This window comes from Myotis lucifugus, unplaced genomic scaffold, assembly GCF_000147115.1.
Source record: "Myotis lucifugus unplaced genomic scaffold, Myoluc2.0 scaffold_15, whole genome shotgun sequence".
In the NCBI taxonomy this organism is placed as follows: domain Eukaryota; kingdom Metazoa; phylum Chordata; class Mammalia; order Chiroptera; family Vespertilionidae; genus Myotis; species Myotis lucifugus.
In genome coordinates, this window is record NW_005871063.1 from 2,423,845 (window position 1) to 2,430,091 (window position 6,247).

General features: G+C 41.6%; 1 protein-coding gene across 1 annotated transcript in view; it reads right to left on the reverse strand.

Moving 5' to 3' along the window:
• The window catches only part of SAMD9L (sterile alpha motif domain containing 9 like), an 18,900-nt gene extending 13,127 nt beyond the window's left edge, over positions 1–5,773 (reverse strand). The window contains 3 exon segments of the mRNA XM_023750714.1: positions 1,699–1,776; positions 2,306–2,436; positions 5,671–5,773. The gene's annotated coding sequence lies outside the window, so the exon portion shown is untranslated.
• Positions 5,774–6,247: the final 474 nt, after the last annotated feature.

Sequence of the window (6,247 nt, forward strand, 5' to 3'; positions counted from 1 at the left end):
AATCAGGGGGTTGGGGCACCTTCCCTGTCACGAACAAGAGCAGGGCGGATAGGGAGGTTGTGGCCCCGGCCCCTGTCACACACAGAGCGCAGGGCGATCAGGGGGTTTGGGCGCTGCCCCCTGTCACGCTGATCCCGGTGCTGGGAGGCATATTACCCTTTTACTATATAGGATAGAGGCCTGGTGCACGGGTGGGGGCCGGCTGGTTTGCCCTGAAGGGTGTCCTGGATCAGGGTGGGGGTCCCCACTGGGGTGCCTGGCCAGCCTGGGTGAGGGGATGATGGCTGTTTGCAGCTGGTCACACCCCCTTCAGGGTTGGGGTCCCCACTGGGGTGCCTGGCCAGTCTGGGTGAGGGGCTGAGGGCTGTTTTCAGGCTGGTGGGTGACTGAAGCTCCCAACCGCTCCTTTTTTCTTTTTTTTTTTTTATTCTGGGCCAGCTTTAGCTCTGAGGCTTGGCTCCAGCTCTTAGGCCTCGGCTGCTGAAAGCAGGTATCTGGTTTGTTTGGGTTCTATAATTGAAACAATGTTGCGGTCCTGCTGGCTGAAGCCTGGCTAGCTGAAAGCAGGTTTCTGGGGTTTTGTTTAGCTTCTATATTTGTAACAATGTTTCAAACTGCAAGCTCAGAGGCCGGCAGCGGCAGGCGGGGAACGTTGGAGTCCTCCGTCACTGAAGCAAGCAAGCCTCATGTTCGCTTCAAGCTGCCTGGCTGCCGGCCGCCATTTTGGCTGGCAGTTAATTTGCATATCGCCCTGATTAGCCAATGGGAAGGGTAGCGGAGGTACGGCTAATTACCATGTTTCTCTTTTATTAGATAGGATATTATATATACTATTTTGAAATGTAATTTTTTGCAGTAATATAATTACCCCACGAATCTTTCTTCTAATTAATTTCCTTTCAATGTGCATGAATCCATGCACCGGGCCACTAATATTTATATAAAACTTTAGTATACTTCACTGTCCTGAGGCTTACAAAGTCCTTTTGTGAACATGATTTGATTGGATTTATATCCTCAAGTGTTGACATGTTTTTTAAACAAGAGGGACCTTTATATTTGTCAAGAAGCTACGTAGTGTAAATAAAGGGGGAGCAGCCTGGCCAGCATGGCTCAGTGATTCAGCATTGACTTATGAACCAGGAGGTCATGGTTCCATTCCCAGTCAGGACACATGCCTGGGTTGCAGGCTTGATCCCCAGTGTGGGGTTGGTGATTCTTTCTCATCATTGATGTTTCTCTCTCTCCCTCTCCCTTCCTCTCTGAAATCAATACAAATATATTTTAAAAATAAAATAAAGGGAGGGGGAAGTTGTGATCAGGAAAATAAATTCATGATTAAATGTGTCTCCTTTCAACCAACCTGTTTTCCCATTCATGGTGCAGGGGAATTTTCATGAGCAGAAAGTTATCTTGGTTATAGTTTTTGTTCTGCTTTTTCAAATGGGTGAAGGTGTTGTTCTGGTTGGAGCTGGGGAGAAGACCTCCACCTTATCTCCTTTATTCTGCTTTGGGAATATTTTGAACCCCAGAGTTCTCCTTATGCGTACTTAATTTCAGTATCTATTTCCCAAGGACTTATATTTTCTCTTGGGCAAGGAGTGGGGTGGGGCAGGTGATCAGGAAGGATCAAGCCAGCAGGGCAAGCACTGGGGCCCAGCCCTGTCTCTAAGTGGCTGGGCGCTAGCATGTTCTTACCTCCAGGAAGGATTTCTTACAGTCTTGGTTAGTCTCCAGCAGACCCACGCCCTGCTCTGATGTTCTTCAGAAATGAAACTGCAAAGCAAGTTCATTTTACAAAGTGCACTCTAAATTTCTGTATTTCTATGCATAGTCTCTGTACAAGCTAGTTATGAAAGAAATCCTTAAGTAAAATAATTAAACTTTAGAGGGTTTAATCTTTAACTAGATGTAAACTTTTTTATATCATCTTGAGTTATATAGGACGGAGTTTGGCATAGCTGCTCTTGGCTACAATTTTCTACTCCATTCCTAATCTTCTGATCTATATTTTACTTAGCTCTTGGAGCCTCATCACCAGAGCCTTCCACCTCCAGAAACACTCTACACTCTCTTTGTGGGAATGTTTCAATTTAAAAGAATCCTGCAGTTAGTGTAAGTTACATCTAGCAACATGTATATGAAAGCAGTGAGCTTTCTCATCCTTTCAGAATTGTTTTGTTAGAAACAGCTTATGTACACTTGAAAGTATATTCATTTTCATAGTCCTGATTAGTTTTTAGAATTCGTTTTAAAATATAGCCTTTAAAGAAAGTTGATGAAATATATCTTTAAAGCCCCATACCAGTGCTTCACTGAAAACTTCCACTTTTCATATTGGCAACTTGAAATAAGACTTCATGAGGTTCTTTGATCCAGAGCTGTTAGATTAGTTGCCTTTTCTTGAGTTTGCAAGAGTCATGTTCTGGAAAGCACCTACAAGGAAGTAGAGATGTAGTCAGAACAGACCTAGTCCTGAGACATATTTGTTGAGAATCTGTTACATCAAAAAAAAATTATGACTCAGCAAATTAAAATGCAAGTGATTGGACTGTTGCTTAGGAATTATTTATGGGACATCTTTTCCTCTAAACTTTCTACTTTGAAATTTTTCAAACATACATAAGATTGGAGAGAATAGTGAAAGGAACATCCTTCACCTAGCACATCTCTTCTATATTAAATATTTTTAATAAAATCAATAAGCAGTCACAAGAATGTTGCGGGCATTCTTTCTTTCTTTCTCTTCTTCTACATTCTACGTTCAATGTGGAGCAAATCCTATAAGCTGTATGTTCAAAACCTGCCCAGCATCTGACCACTGACCACCACCTCACTGCTGCCACCCGGTCCAAGCCCCCATCTTCTCTTCCTGAGTTAGAGGAGTTGCACCCTCACTAGTTTCTCTCTTGCTTTTATTGATCCCTTTGGGGACAGCTCAAAATAGCAGCCTGAGCGAGTCTGTTCAAATGTAAATAACAGACCAACATTCTGTTCAATCCCTCCCAATGGCTTTGCATTTGACTCAGAGTGAAGCCGAGCTCATTATGAACTAACAGGTGCCTTACATAACCTGGCATCCTGTTACTCCTTCTTTCTTTTATTTCTCTCTATATATCTGGTCCAGCCCCCTGATTTCCTTGTTGCTTAACATAGGCAGTGCCTGCTCCTGCTTCGGGAACCTCACTTGTTTCCTCCCCATGTCCTTAGACACTTGCACAGCTCACGGCCACCACGCATCCCTCAGGTTTTTGATCAAATGGCACCTTCTCACTGAGGCAATGCTTGGCCAGCCTACAGAAAACTGTAAATCATCTTCCAACATTTCCTCTTCCTCTTTCAGCTTTAAAAAAATCTACTTAGGACTAATCACAAGCAAATATTCCACATGTTTTTAACTATTTTCTGTCCCACTAGTTATTCTGTGAGCTTTATGAGAACAAGAACTTTTGTACATCTTGTTCACTATTTTACAGTGCCTAGCACATAGTAAGCTTCTTAACTAAAATTTGTTGAGTGAATAACATAGTTTCTTAGTAGTTAAAAATAATAAATTTTTGGAAACCCCTGAGTTTGCAATGTCTGTAAGTCAAAGGACTAGGGCACTTATTTCATTTGGCTTAAATTCCAGACAAAAATCTGAAGAAATCTCTTCTGTGCTACCCCTTAGGCCAGAACTAACTCTAACTTCAATCATCTGGTAACAGAATGAAAAGGAAGTTTTAACAAAAGGAAAGGAACATTAACAAACATTTCTCCTGCAGTCCTTCTTGTGTCCGTATCAGTTTTCTGTTATGTCCCTACATGAGGCCATGCATGACTCATACCTGTTTTCCCCAGAAGAGGCCCCTTCCGGCTCTAGGTGCCCTGTGTCACAGCCTCAGCACCTCTGTTGTTTTCATCTGCTGCCCCTGCTCCGGGAACTGATCTTGGGGAGGGCTTTCCCCTTTCCGCAGGACTCCCTTAGAGTCCTCTTTCAGTGATTTAACCATCTTCCCTCTCCCTGAATATCCTAAAAATTGAGAAGGCAGAGTCCAGATTTTCTCTGTGGGTTAGCCAGTGATTATTACATATTCAACTGGGGCTCAAATGAAGCAGCACATCAGGAAATTTCCAATGTAGTCCATCCCTTTTTCTTATAGCTCTTTGGCTTGTACACAGCTAGTGGCTCATTGTGTGCTACATCTAATGTAGGGGATGCTACAAGGGGAACTTGGTGCCATCTGATAGGTGACAGTGTCATTTCACTTCCTGTTAATCAGATTCTGCTAATAGATACCAGGGAGATAGAAATCCTCTTCTCTAATAAGGTCACTGACATTCATTCCTCCAAATCTGGAGCTTTCTTTTTGTTACAAGGAAAAATCTCAATATAATATACTCAACTCTTTAATAACGGCCTTGGACTGGTAATAATGTCAAAAGTTTCTCAACTTCCTTCCCCCCCCACATGGTAACAGTTGTGAACATATAATAATTTGAAGCTATTATATTTAATAATGCTTTTCCAATAATTTGTCAACTTTAAGAGAATCTGCATATATAGTGTTGGACCTAAGTAAAAATAAAAATTACTATGACTGGTGTGAAAAAATATTGCCAATGACTTGACATAACTCATGGTTTTCCAGGAGCCCTCAGCCTCCTGCTTTGAAACAATCATGAACATAAATCTTAGTAGTAGTAGTAGTAGTAGTAACATTAATTACTGGCAAAGCAGCAACAGGATGCCATTCTCGAGTGGTTAGTTGTCTCTCTTTAGTATTACAGGATAAGTACCAAGTTAGCAGAGCTCTTAGGGACAAGTGCTGGTACCACCCATCCTCACCTCGGGGGTCCTCAGTAGCCCCCAGATGCTCTGCAGGACTCTGAATTGGTAGGGGAAGGACACTTGGGAGGCCTGGCTCTCTCCCAGGACTGCAGAGAAACTGCCACAAACAAGTTAAGTTTCATTTCCCGAAGTTGTTTTCAAGTTAGTTTTTAACCAGATTCCTGCAGGAGATGGATTTGAAGGAAACACTTCCATAGAAAAATAGCCTCTGCAGCGTATCGAATATAAAACTTTTAAGAACATTTAAGTTACTGAAGACAGAATTTTGTATAATTTCATGTGATCCCTGGTTGCTTTACATTCTTTTATGCTCAAATTCCTGAACTTCTTTACATTGTTTCTCCAATTCTTCTTTCCCACTCCCTGCACAACCAGGAACACACTCATCACCTGAAGTACACTTAAAAAGTTAGCCTCAGCCCTAGCTGGTGTGACTCAGTGATTAGAACATTAGCCTGCACATAGAAGGATCGTGGGCTCAATTCTGGGTCAAAGACACATACCTGGGTTGCAGGTTCAATCCCCATCCCTGCCAGGGCTCATTCAGGAGGCAACCAATCCATATCTGTCTGTTGGTCTCTCTTTCTCCCTCTCTCTTTCTTTTTCTCCCTCTCCCCCCCCCCTCCACTCTCTCTAAAAATCAATGGAAAAATATCTTCCTGTGAGAATTAACAATTAAATATATCGATGTGTATTTTGTCCATTCATATTTACAATCAATTTCAGTATTTTTACAAGTATAAACACATGTGTTTATATAAAAAGTACAGCTGGAGTTTTTTTTTTAAAAAAAGCTGTCCCTTCATAAGCATAAAATAAAGTTTGAATCAACAACTTACCAGGATTTTCCTGAAAACTTCCTTTTTATATAAGAAACAGTTGCTTTCAACCTTTGTTCTCTTACTCCTCTTCTGATGACTAGGAGACATATAATTGCGAGGATCTTTTAAAAAAAAAAAAAAAACACAACGAAATTAAGCCCAAGAGGTGACCGTTTTCTGGTCTCCCAGTGCTATGCCTCTTTCTGAGGGCGTGACAGATGCAGGGCGGGAGCAGAATGAGGAAGGGAGCAAAAGAGGAAACAGGACTGCCGGCAGTTTCAGTTTTGCTTGAGAACGTATTTGTTTGGGTTTTGAAGGATATTAAATATTTTAAAATGACATGGCAAAAATTCTCAATAAATTGGAACAATTGCTTAGAAACTATTCACCAGACAGAATTTTAAGTCATAAGAATAAGAAACAGGCTCAGTGGGGGTGGGGGGTGGGGGAAGCTGCAGAAAAAAGAAAACGGAAATACCAAGAGAAAATTCAAATCTCAGTATAATCTGAGTATCTGTTATGGGCTGAATTGTGTTCCTCAAAACTCATATTGAAGTCCTAATCCTTTGTACCTCAGCATATGATTGTATTTGGA